The following is a 14,233-nucleotide window of genomic DNA, read 5'->3' as shown; positions in this document are numbered from 1 at the left end:
TTTTAAACGTATAGGATTTAAGAACACTTGCGTGTTTCCAAATCCTACATTAAGTCTAGTTCTAAAATACAAGAGCTTTCTGGTGACCAGAGGCCTGGCCAATATTTCAATCAGTGAATCAGCATTATTATCCAGCTAGCGTTCTGGGCACCATACCGAGCGACCACGATTTAGAACAAATTTTCTATTTACAAGTTTTTATTTAAGTATTTTTTTACGTTTTTACTACAGTAATTTTACATTAGGTAAATAGAGATAGGTAATATACATCCAAAGGTTTTACCAACTAAAAACAAAACAAAATAACCCCTGTTGTTTAATTATTACGAATGTTAAGTAAAGCACTTAATTTAAAGACTAACTCGTTAATTAAGCCTTAACAGTGTGATAGCATTCGTTTTATTTAACCCTGGTACAAATTGGCCGTGCCGCCTTAATTGAGACATCGGGACCAATGAGCCAAGATCAAATCTTGGCTTAACCGATTGTACTGTCGTGTGGACATTTGCTAACCTCCTTATTCATAAAACTTTACAAGCCTCCATAAGTTAATTTTCATCACACTTGCTCGAAAAAGTTCTTATTTCATGCAGGTGTACTGAAGGACAACGGCCTATGATGTTCCCGCGGGAGCTATGGATTGTGAAAAAAAGTTATAACTCCCTTCTTTTTTTTATTATATCACTTATTCATACAAACCAAGTAGCATAAATGAGTTATACTTTTAAAATAATAATATTTTTGTTTACGTTTAAAATTAAATAATTTGATTAATTTAACATCCGTTTAAAATATTTTGACATAATTTTCAATCGTGGCTGAATGCCGAATAGGTCTGTGCCCTCGATGCTAACCTGTCAAGAAATTACAAAATGGCGGAAGAATGTTTGATATGTTACCGTACTGTGTGTAACTCTGGGGGTAATAATGTTGCAATCTCGGGTCTTTAATTCCCTCCAGTGGCTGCGGCTGTCGGGAATTCCCATCCTCGTATCCAAAATTTCACTTACCCCCTCGTTTCACAATGTACTATTATATGTGGCATTATCTATGAAAAGGGACGTTATTGTCGATGGCGCTTACGCCGCACTGCGTCGCGCAGCGTTGTATTTGTATCGGAGCATCGTTTATAACGGCGGAAGGGCCATCGACAATAAGGTCCATTTTCATAGATAACATCACATATTTTCTCTCTTTCTTATAAATACATGAGTAAAGGATTGCAGCCCGTTTCAGAATGACGCCATAACATAAGTTGTGATTGATTCTCAAGCCTTACGAAGACGGTTACAAAAACGATGTATATAAATTCGGTTTCAGTAAACTAATCTGCTTACGTTTACTTAGGGCTTTTCACAATGTCTAAGTAAAGTCTTGAATAAGCTACTTGCCACTTATCTAACGAATATAGTTATTGTTGACATTTCACAATCTTCAAATAAGCTTAACTGGTACATAAAGTGCTAAATTTTGCAGGAAGTTTTATCTGGCAGTTAATTTAGGTATTTGTTAATTAGCTATCAAATACTTTACTTGGACATTGTGAAACAGGGCCTTACACTGTAAGTATTAACGTCAGAACTGATATCGGTTGTTAATTTCATGTTTAAATTTTTAAAAAATATGTATGAATTAGTAGAATTATATTTTGGTAGAATTAATTATTATTAAAAAAAATTATTATAGTTTCATTGTGTGATAATAAAGTTCAACAGGATCTTATACTGGTCTGGGTAGCTATTCGAATGTGAGCAATTTACATAGTAGGCGAATAAGAAAAAAGGTTTGTAGGTTTTTTTTACTCGTAACTTTGAAATTTCACTACTATTACGTAAGTGCAGCACAGCGAGCTTATTTAAATGTAAAATTTAACTGTTTTTGCACGAGAATGTACAATCGGCAATCGCCTCATACATCGACCGTGCCACTCCCCGATGCATATCGCAAAGATTACGAGTGTCTGCAAGTGCAGTGAATTACGAGCCTGACTGTACATGTATTGTACTGTACAACCACACTGTAATTTATAAATATGTCATATTTTACTGGGTTAACAGCCTTTTAAATAGTACGGCGTATTGTTTTTTTTTTTTTTTGCTTTTTGTTTCGCGCAATTTTTACAGACTATAAAAGACGTAAGTTAATATTTTTTTCTACTCGTCGACTGTATTGGTTGAATTAAAATTTCGTATACCAAACTATAATTACGTATTTTGCATGTATGGGCTCCCAACTCAACTATATATTTTTTTCCAATGCTTTGCTATGCCGCCGCGCTCCCATAGAACGTTTATGTCTTTTGTCTACTTAGATACTTACCAATTTTCATTACTTATTTCGGTTTTATAGGAAAAAAATATGTATATTTACGATGACTTGTAGAAAAAGTATTGTATAAAATAGTGAGATAATCAAGCGTTTCAATCTCGTACCTCACTTAGGCAACTCAGCAAGCTTTGTTGCAACCACGACCACTAATATTTCCCCTTAAGCGTGAGCGTCATTCTAGATCTATGATGTAGATGAAGTTCGCTCTTGACAATGGCATTGCGTCTGAGTTCGATTGATTTTCCTGCACTCTACATTGTAATAAAGAGGCCATTGTCGTGCCACCCACAAACCACGTCCGACTTCCATGCGCTAGTGTTCTAATACTATAACTCATACGATAGAGTACCGAACATAGATTGCATTCAACTAGATCTTACATGCCGATGTTATATGAGTCGCGCTGACCACTAGACCGTAACTCGTTTAGCATGCAGTGGGAAAAAACCGAGAAAACGCTACGTAAAAGCTTAGACTTGACAATGGCATTGCGTTTGCACGCACGCTACATTGTAATAAACAGGCCATAGCCGTACCACCCACAAACCACGACCGACTTCTTTGCACTAGTGTTCTAATACGTACAATAACTCATACGATAGAGTACCGAACATAGATTGCATCCGACTAGATCTTGCATGCCGAGGTTATATGAGTCATGCTGTCCACTAGACCGTAACTAGTTTAGCATGGAGTAGGAAAAAACCGAGAAAACGCTACGTAAAAGCTTAGACTTGACAATGGCATTGCGTTTGCACGCACGCTACATTGTAATAAACAGGCCATAGCCGTACCACCCACAAACCACGACCGACTTCTTTGCACTAGTGTTCTAATACGTACAATAACTCATACGATAGAGTACCGAACATAGATTGCATCCGACTAGATCTTGCATGCTGAGGTTATACGAGTCACGCTGATCACTAGACCCTAACTCGTTTAGCATGCAGTGGGAAATAGCCGATAACACGCTACGTAAGAGCTTAAACTTGACAATGGCATTGCGATTCACGCACGCTACATTGTAATAAACAGGCCATTGCCGTACCACCCACAAACCACCACCGACTTTCATGCCCTAGTGTTCTAAATGTTCTAATACTATAATTCATACGATAAACCAAACATTTTTTTTTGCCGAGGTTATACTACGAGCTATATTGACTCGAGTTACTTAACTCGTTTAGTATGCTGTAGCGAAAAGTCGAAAAACCGGCCAAGTGAGAGTCGAACTCGCGCATGAGGGGTTCCGTACCATTATGTTTGTTGTATAGGAGCCCCCCTTAAATATTTATTTTATTCTGTTTTTAGTATTTGTTGTTATAGCAGCAACAGAAATACATAATCTGTAGAAATTTCAACTGGCTAACTATCACGGTTCATGAGATACAGCCTGGTGACAGACGGACGGACATAAGACAATATTCATGTATTTTCATATAAATATCCATTAAGATAAAGAAAATCATTAGAGTGGTTAGTGAGGATATATATGAATCATATTAGTGGTTATCTCATATGATTCATCTAGTAGATAATAAAAAATATTCTGTGCTGCCATCGTTCTAAGACGACATATCCCAAACATTTCTGTTCTACCATTTTTATCCAAAACGCTCTCAATAAATTCATGAAGCATATGTACTTGCTTTTAAAAACAAACCTTGTACCATGAAATTGAAGTTTAAATTTGGAAGCATGTAACACTTTGCGAAACTTTACTGGCCCGATGACGAGAATCACTTTCGGTTGATGATGAGGAAGCTGTTTGTTTTAAGATTAGACGTGGATTGGCTGACTATAATATATTCGGTGTAATATTGTCAGCTCGTTGGCTTGTCAAAATTTGTAGTTTACGACTGATATCTACTTTTCTTGAAAGGTTGGTATCGGTTAGGAAAGAAACACTATTTGGCCAATTGGCAATTGCAAAAAAGATTTCTAATCTGAGACCAACCTCACAGTAAGCGTGACGCTTAATGTTCAAATATAAGTACGTAAACGTGCGTGGTTTTGGCCTCGTAGGTACCCCAGGATTGTAAACATTCCATTAAAACTTGCATAGTCGCAGCAAGCGCTTGTCAATCTGGTGTGTGGATAGTATAATCTTCAATATTATCGTCGCCACCATCCAATACATAGGTATTCCACCGGTTGGCCTGTGCTTTTAAAGGCCGTCGTTCGTCGCCACATTACTGCCGGGATTATGATGTTCACACCGTCACTCATTTTATCAAGGAAATTAACAGGTAGTGGCGGAAACAACGACGCCGTACAGTGATCCAGCTGCAGTTGACATCCGAACGTCACCTTAAGAGCGATTGGGCTATTTAGGGTTTCCTGTTTCGATCCCTGGACCCTAGTCCAGTCTAATACATGTACTTAACCTAATGACGTAAAGTTAGAAGTATAGGTATACCTACCAAAACAAATAGCTGATTGCGCTGTAAAAATGTGTTAATTAATTGGTAGTGAATCACAATGATTTTGTCCCTGAATCATAATCTTTTTTACAAACCTTACATAGTTGTTGTTTCGTTTATTTTCGCTTATTAGCATTTTTATTTTTGAGCCCAGATAATTTGGCAATGGTTTTGACAATCCAGCCAGTGAAAGTGTTATTTTAAACGTCAAAGTTCTATGAAATTATGACGTTTACTTAACACTTCCACAGGCTGGGCTATCAAAATCGTTGCCAATTTTGCTTGATCTGACTTTATCTCATGAATTATTATATTCGCTTGCAACCCCTACGTAATCCCAAAGCCACGGAGGCTTAACTATAACACGATATGGTCCGCACAAAAATAACTGATACAATATGTAGCGCCGCCGGTGGTCGGCCGATAAATTATGTCGTCGCCCCCGGACCGTAATAAACCGATTTGTTTTTATCGGGAGCCGACATAAAAATAAGAAGCGAAATTGAATATGTGGTTGCGCGCTTCGTGCGGTATGGATAAGTATAAAACATAAGTATTCTCTCTATAACTATTATATATGTACAGTCAAGCGTAAAAATATGGGTGCACTTACTCAAAAATATGTCCCATAGCTAGGCTAGGAGTATGTTGTATGCAATTATATTTTATACACTTGAATGTACATTTAGCAGCAGAAGTAGGCAAGCAGATGACTTATTCAAAATTATCTGAAGACAACTTTTATTGTTGTTTTGAGAAAGAGTGTGTGCAGATTATTTTATATGGACAGCCGACTCGCTTAGCCACTCCTACTGCAGAGTGTACATCAACCATTCATTTACGTATCTTAAGAGGGTACCACGTGATTTTCCATACAAAAAGAGTTCGTTTTTCCACGGCGTTTTGGCGGCGGCTTCATGTAATTCATAAAATATTCGTTCGGTTATTCGGTTTCGGTTCGGTAATCGTTAGGTCATTACCATGTTACACAAATATTTGCCCTCCCGTTTCGAACCTTCAGTTGGCTAGGCTGCCGTGTCGTCAGACCGTAATTTCAGAGCAATAACGCAAATTACGAGTGAGGATTGGCAGGCACATGCCCTTTTAGATACCTTAATGTACCCAGTATTACGCCATAAACACGTCAGGTCAACAATAAAATTAGCATTTCTAAATTAGTTTTCTACTAATGACTTCTTGTTTATTAGTTAATGAATAATTTGCTTTGATTGGGGCTAAAGAGTTTAAAATATTAAGAGTACTTATTTATAATACTAGCTTCTGTCCGCGACTTCTTCTGTGAATATAGTTACATAACTAAATAGTACGAGTATGTATTAAGTATTAACTACCAATTCTTGTTAATACACTTTTACGTTAGTTAAGTAATTAAGCAATCACTCAGACGATATACACACAACACTCACGAGCACACGACATATCTATTATGGTAATGTACGAATTTCAAAGTTTACATTAGGTATCAATAAATATCAGAAAAATGTTCTCCTACAGATATCTAGGTACAAATAACTAGAGTACGAATTGATTAAAAATCAATATAACCACTTATCTAATCGATCGCTTAATCTAGTGGCTCGCCGTTTCATTTAATGCTTAAATTAGCAAACGTGATTAAATTGGCGCGCAAGTAATATTGAACATTAATCATAGCGTGTAAACAGGCCACACGCGTAAAATTATTATTTAAGTGTTATAGGTTAATCAGTTTTTACGTGAAAATCAATCATCGTGTTCTATATTTCTATAAGTACTTTAGGTATCTTACAGGATGGGCAAATAAGAAGTATACAATTTGTTTTTAAATTTTTACTATATTAAGTGCAAAAAATACTTAATATTTTTTCATAAATATGTTATTTAGGGTTGGCAATTGTATATGGAATATAATGTCTGCCAAATGTTTGCCTCTAGCAGCAAGCAATCGTTTCTCAAATGTTTGTATTGTTTGAAACACGTTCACTCGATTAATTTCGAGAAACAGTTACAGTGATTGGCATCCAAATTCCCCAAATTTTGCAACTTATTTCTGTGGGGCTATCTAAAATAACGTGTCTATGCTAACAAACTGATGAAATTTAAACAGGGTAAATCGACCATCAAACAGAAATTTACTGAGGCAACGCCGAAAATGTGCGAAAACATACTAATAATTGCGATGATAAGAGCTATTAGTGGTGGATATTTGTCACATATTATGTTCCGCATGTATTTGCCATCACTGAATAATATTTTTTTTAAACAATGCTTAATAATCTTTGAACTATATTATAGTTAAAATTTAAAAACAAATTGTATATGTATATGCTTCAGTTTTACCCATCAATAAAAATGAATTTTCTGGATGCTGGTTTTCAACTACGGAACGTAGGTATTAAGAAACAATGCTGCGTTGATGCGGGTGGAGTCACTGTAAACTGATTTCTACCATTCCAGAGGAGGCAGGCTACTTTTTATGCGACGGGTGGTTGCTTGATTGCAAAAACCTATTTTCAAAGACAGTGCCACATACATATACACACTCATGATCACTTCGCACACCACCAATAAAAAGTATACAAGTTAATCTGCCTTAATTATTAAAATCACACGATTAACCACTCGTTTACCGGCTAAATACCTTTCAAACTGATAAAAATCTGAGTTTAACATTTAAATTGTCGACACACAACAATTCTCGGCTTAGTTTACGAGAGCAATTACGCTGTAATCTTAACTGTTTAACATATAAAAGGCATATTCTTACTACATGCTCTCGACATACTTATGCCTTTTTAGACTGTAACGCATAATTGCGCAGACTATAGTTATCCGTTTCAAATCACGTTAATAGTATGCTCCTATTCTATGTAAACAGGAGTAACTATAATGAGTTTAGCAGGTTCTTAGGGCATTTTATTGTTAAAGTAGTAGTGTGGAAACTAAGTAAATGATGTCTATTGCATTTTATTCATATGAAGGCGCCACGTTTATAAACGTCTGCTGCTTTGTATTAGCATAATTTAGGATTATACGAAGTCTGCAAGTAGTTGAGTATTACATAGAAAGTTATAGGTGTTACCTAAATTTAACAATCATAACGAAGAAAGAGAATGTATCGTTATAAGGCTCATGATTCGTAATTGTTGAGTCCAGTAAAATTATATGGTATTGCATTTGTTTTCCAAAATATGTATCTCAACTTCGCCTTAACGTATCTAGAGAGAGTCTTTTCATAACTCATTCTCATAAACAACATCTAACAACGCACCTAGTCAACGCAGTGACATTGGCAATTGATGACGGGCATTGTCACAAAAGTCAGTGACAGTGAACTAGGTAATGAAAGTACATGCAAAATTTACAACCCCCTCAGAATTCATTAGCAACCTAATGTTAAACAGCAATAAGGTTCAAAATAAAAAGGAGAGCACATTTTCATCCGCATAGATAACTTTGTTTCATTAAGTGAGAGCAGTGGAAACATTAGGACCAATTCACTTCAATAGGAGCGTTAAACTTAAAGAAATGTTGACGTCAAGAATTAGCGCACTTGCTTTTTAATGAATGGACATTTAAAATTATCGATAATGCCTTTTCCAAACGACTGAAATACCTACGATATTGCTGATTTGTTATGAAGAACCGTTATTTCTGTAAGAAAGTGATTTGGAGAAAAAGTATAAGGTACCTTATTTTTGCACTCTTAGTGTAATTGATCCATAATTAACCATACTTTGTATCAGGTCTTTCGATCCAGTGCCGCAGAGCGTGTATAAATTCGCCTGTACTCTTATGACCACATGCAGAATCCCAAAATCAAAGAAAGAAAATTCACACTCTTGATGATGTCTTGACACTCTTAAAAAAAAAGTAAAGTAAAGTAAGTCAGTAAATTTTTTTTTTATAAAGATAATTTCGAAAAGTCTACCTGTTGTCGACGATGCTATTAATACATATTTATTACTGTTTTTAATACTACTGACAAATCATTTCCATCATAGATCAAGATCGTATCTAAGTGACCATAAATCTTATCTAGCCAATCACGTATATTATTTAACACACCGTTCACTTTCGAATAGTCATAAGTTTAATAAAATTTTGATTAAAATGTGTCGTTTATGGCTTTACAATGTTACACAGCTTTAACATGATGTTTTGGTTGCTGTCTTCAATTAGCTGCCGACGGCGCCTTTTAAGGATTGGTTAAGATAACAGATAAATAGATAAGAAGTATCTTGAAAGAGTTTTCATTACGAGGGTAGGCATACAAAGTGCAGGGCAATGAAAACTCATATAAGTAGGTATCTATAATATCTACTGTAATCTAAACTTGTTTCTTACAATAAAGTGTTTTTTAATTTTAATACAGTTGCTCAAAAAGTGCTACTTCAGGTAGCTGTTTAGCGTTCGCAAAAACCAGTTGGTAATAATTAGTGCTTTTCACTTTTCCAACTTTTTTTTATTAATTTATTTGTGACCATAATCTATAATCCAAACCAAAGAGACCAAAAACATTATATATTTTTTATTTCGCCATTACGTTTTATTACGTCAAAAATATATTATGAAACGATATAAATGAAATAATTATTTGTTATTATTTATTATATAAATTAAATGTTATCTTGATACATTTGTTGGTTGCCAGAGCTCAATGAGGGTGCGGAGCGTTAGGGTCGACAACGCGCATGTAACTTCTCCGGAGTTGAAGGCGTCCATAGGCTATGGTAGCTGCTTACCACCAGGCGGGCCATATGCTTGTTTGCCACCGACGTAGTATAAAAAGATATGGTACGATATTCAACTAAAACAATTTTTTAAATCATTGCCAAGTTGGCTGTCGTTAACAGAAATAAAAAATTAAAAAACGGCCAAGTGTGAGTCGGACTCGCCCATGAAGGGTTCCGTACCATTTATGACGTATTAAAAAAAACTACTTACTAGATCTCGTTCAAACCAATTTTTGGTGGAAGTTTGCATGATAATGTACATCATATATAAATTTTAGTTTTATCATTCTCTTATTTTAGAAGTAAAAGGGGGGGGGGGGGGAGGGGCGCACACACACACACATTTTACCACTTTGGAACTGTCTCTCGCGCAAACTATTCAGTTTAGAAATAAATGATATTAGAAACCTCAATATCATTTATGAAGACCTATCCATAGATACCCCACACGTATGGGTTTGATGAAAAATAAATAAATTGAGGTTCAGTTCTAAGTATGGAGAACCCCCAAAATGTATTTTGTTTCTATTTTTGGGTGAAAATCTTAATGCGGTTCACAGAATACATCTATTTACCAAGTTTCAACAGTATATTTTTTACAGTTTCGGAAAAAAGTGGCTGTCAGCCGTTACAGCTTTTTACATTGAAACTTGCCACTATCACCAATTAAAATGAATCGAATGACACTTTGCGTTAAAATAATAGATATACATTATACATAAATTTGAGGTTCATCTAACATCAAACTGAATATAGGTGCTTTAAAGAATTCGGCTCATGAAATATACAGAATGACAAACCCACGACATCCTAAATTAATCAGTTATTTCGGAACATCAAACGAAGCCCAACAAAAGCTCCCGTCATGTTCAACATCAGTTTTTATGAATGAAAAACCATCTTAAACGTTGAGTGACATGATCGTCACAACACAGTGAGTGACGTTGAAACCGTCTTTTTATCCAAATTGAAATGTAACGAAAGCCCATCTGAAACCGAATTAACACGATGAGAAAATATGCAAAACTAAACCATAAAACGATAGCAGTAAGGTGTTTGTCAGTTTTCATTATTGAATAATGGATCCGGTGAAAACAAAAGAATGATGAATTAACGCGGACGCGTGTGAGTTGTCATTTCACTCGTTCAAAGAAAAAGAGCTTACGTGATTTCATCAGGTGCTTTCAAATTTAAGCTTTCTGTAAATGCATTAAAGTTGAATTTTAAATAACTAGACCATAAATTTAAACCATTATTGATTGTTGGCTCGTATATCATTTGTCTCTGGTCACGCTCAGTATGAGGATAATTGAGGCGTCCACGACTTGAAAGATGTCAGTTTTGATTATAAATCTTGTAAAACAGGCATGAAACAATTAGGAAGTGACAAAGAAACTGGTGCAATATCTATACTAATTACAACTGTGTTGTCGGTATTTTGTGATACCTAACTTACCTTGGTAACTAAGTAGTAGGCAGGTACATAGGTACCCATATAGCTCTAGGTAATGGTTAAATACTAGATTCAGACGAAGATAAGTTGGCAGCGATTTTTGACAGCTCAGACAGTGCAAGTGTTATTTTAAGCGTCAAACTCCTATGAAATTATGACGTTTACTTAATACTTGCACAGACTGGGCTATCAAAATCGTTGCCAACTTAGCTTGGTCTGACTTTACATATTGTATTATAAATAGTCTCTCGGATCGTCCTCGTCTAAAGTTTAGACTCTAAACTTCACCAGTATACGTTTCCGCTTAAATTCATATACATCGTAGCATATACTGACATGACATGTTGCTTGGTTATGGCAAGGAATAATAAGGCAAGGTTTGAGTAATAATGCGGAGTACCTATCAATTTTCAAACAAATCTTGAAAAGAGACATGCAAGTGAAGTGTGATTTAGAATGGCGAGACATGTCAATGACCATCAACCAATTGCAAATGTTAACGATTTCAAATAAGAAATGCAATATCTAAACAAATTTTATGGCTTTTAAATCAGTTTTATTGAGCATCAAGAAATGTATGTTCATCAAAATGTCATTATTATCAGTTCTAAACGTCAAGTGAACGGCGATAGCAGTAAACGGCCAATTGTTGAAAGTTATTTTACTTCTCTTAACGATTATAATACCTACTAATACTCGTAGGTACGCATATAATATGTATAGGCGCAGAAGGCAAGGCAATCAGCGCTTAAAGTGACATAAAACCCGCGGCTTACTCTACTGGGCGCTGGTATACCAACCCAGTTGCTAGTGAACCAACTAAGATGCTCAAAGCTTTGCTAATAATCTCTAAATCACTTTTCCTTTTACGACAGTCATGTATCTGGCTCATGTAAGGCCCATTGTCTAACAAAGCCCACTTTGCAAAGCTTTGTTTTCTAAGCCAAAAATACTATTAATGCGTCAATGATTCAATAAATAATTAATCAATTTTGTTATTTGTTTCTTAAAATTCATAGTTCCATTTTGAGTCTAAAAATAAATAAGGTGGCCTTTACATGGGTCCGATACCTTAGCATTATCCACAGAGTCGACTGAGTTTTCTTACTTTATCTACGTTTACGTACTTTGTATCTACTATTTAACATACCTTGACAATTTTGAACTCCTTAAGCGGTCAGGCGTGTGAGACGTATCTGAAATAAAATAAACTACTATTAAAAACATATATATCAGTTCCGTTTTCGTTAACAATATATATGTGTGTATTTCATCGCGTTATATAGGAAAAAGTAGAATGTAAGATGAAAGTACAAAACAAAACAATATACAAAATGTTGTCGACTTTGCAAGCCATTGATTACACGAAAACTATTGTTTATTATGCATGACTGTCTCGTTGTAATAGTAAAACTACTGGTCATCTAGCTCAAGTACCTATTTCAAAGACAGCGAGGCCAATTCGATCAATTTGATGTCAAAATGCGTGCGCCCGTGCGTCTCGCTCACGCAAATATATGTACATTCAGCATCAATAGTAGCGGATGAAAGAACGCACCAAAAGTATCTGCCTCCTTGGAATACTTTTAAAAACATAGATAAGTATATCTCTACAGTTCATGAAAAAGTATCTGTTTCAACGTAATTGTTCGGCATATAGCGACATATCTCTTTTTTTTATTAATTTTTTTTTTGGAGAAACAACAGAAGTATGCGACAGGATAATAGGTTTAATTGTTAGGTACATATATTATTGATATGAACACTTCCTTCCTTAAACGCTCTCACTAAAACATACTTAAAATAAACGGACTTAAGTAAAAGGTAAGTTTACATACAAGTTTACCAAGTTTTTTTGTTAAGCAATTAGAGAACCTCCATACTTTTGACGTGTAGTCTGATCCACTACTTTTGTTGCTGACTGTACGAGCGATATGCACATATTATTAACAAAATGTCATGATTTTGATAACAAACATTATTTTACAGCTTACTGACAAATTGTACCAAGGATCAGGAGAAGGATCATTGTATAGACCAATAGGTTAACCAATCGAAAGCCTAAATTCGTGTCGAGGATGATACGATATAACGGGAACTCCTCATAGATCGACAATACTTAAGGAACTACTTAAGAAATATCAAACTATTTTTAGACATTTGTGAATGTTGACGGATATCTAAAACTAGCTGTTATATACGACCATCAAATCTGAAATTCACATTCCGAATTAAACCAACACCCAGTACGGAACGTTACACAATATTAATAAGGTCTTTGTCTAAAGCAGGCCGATGTTTCAATGAACACCGTGAACATTCGCAGAAACGCCTGCTTCTTACCATATTCTGATCAATTCAAATGATTTCACTGACAACCCTAACAAACAACGCAGCAGGAGCACCCATAAGTTCACCAGTAATTCAAAGTGCTATCTTATTTATAATTCAAACTTTATGTCCATTAAAATTAAATGCATAATCCAATAATCAGCTCCTACACGTGCTGGATAAAGCTGAAATTTCTGGCAGAATTTCCGATGTTAATATCAAACGCAATGAATTGAAATTAGTTTGCAAATACACGAGCGTCTCTATTCACGAAATATCACTCCTTGACTGAGTAAACGCGGCCGTAAATACAAACCAAACATTATGATTTGTGATAATTACACTTAATACTACCGTCGAGTGTAATGCATTCATAAATCTAAGGATAAAATATCTGTGCTGCGGTAGATTTAGACTCCCAACAGTGTCGGTACAAGTACTATTACAATGTCATTGCAATTCATACGAGCATCATTATGTTGACATGATTATAAAGACGTAGGAGCCACTCAAACTGAACAGCATGTTATCCAATATCAGAACGAGTACGCTTTGACTACGGCCTGCAAGGCTTAGTTTGTTAAGTCGTTAGTGAAGGATCAAAAGTGAACAACGATTACACAAAAATCCAATCCAATTACCACGTCTTTTGTGGCCTAAAAGCCGCCATTGTAGTCCAAGGGTTACGTCGAGTAACTGAATAATCAGTATCAATATTTGTGCTTCAATTTGTTTGTGTAAGGCAGGCGCCCTGTAGTGTTATATTCGACAAGCGTAGTTTTATTTCTCTGAGAAGATTCGTCAGGACACCGTGGGAAAGCGGAGCTTACGCAAGGGTCAATATTGGTTCACACAATTTGATTGTTGCACTCGGAGGTAGTTTTTCGGATATACCGTCAAACAACTCTTCAGCCCGACCGTACTTTTTACACCTACGTTCTCAGATGTTTGTGTTTGTA

At 35.6% G+C, this 14,233-nt stretch overlaps 1 protein-coding gene across 1 annotated transcript in view; it reads right to left on the bottom strand.

The window, feature by feature from the left end:
- Window positions 1-14,233, bottom strand: part of LOC133527148 (uncharacterized) — a 132,665-nt gene that overhangs the window by 69,793 nt on the left and 48,639 nt on the right. The window contains exon 2 of the mRNA XM_061864043.1: window positions 12,094-12,139. The gene's annotated coding sequence lies outside the window, so the exon portion shown is untranslated. The remainder of the gene's footprint in view (window positions 1-12,093; window positions 12,140-14,233) is intronic.

This window comes from Cydia pomonella, chromosome 17, assembly GCF_033807575.1.
Source record: "Cydia pomonella isolate Wapato2018A chromosome 17, ilCydPomo1, whole genome shotgun sequence".
Classification (NCBI taxonomy): domain Eukaryota; kingdom Metazoa; phylum Arthropoda; class Insecta; order Lepidoptera; family Tortricidae; genus Cydia; species Cydia pomonella.
The sequence above is the reverse complement of the archived record's forward strand: the minus strand, read 5'-3'. Positions and strand labels throughout refer to the sequence as shown.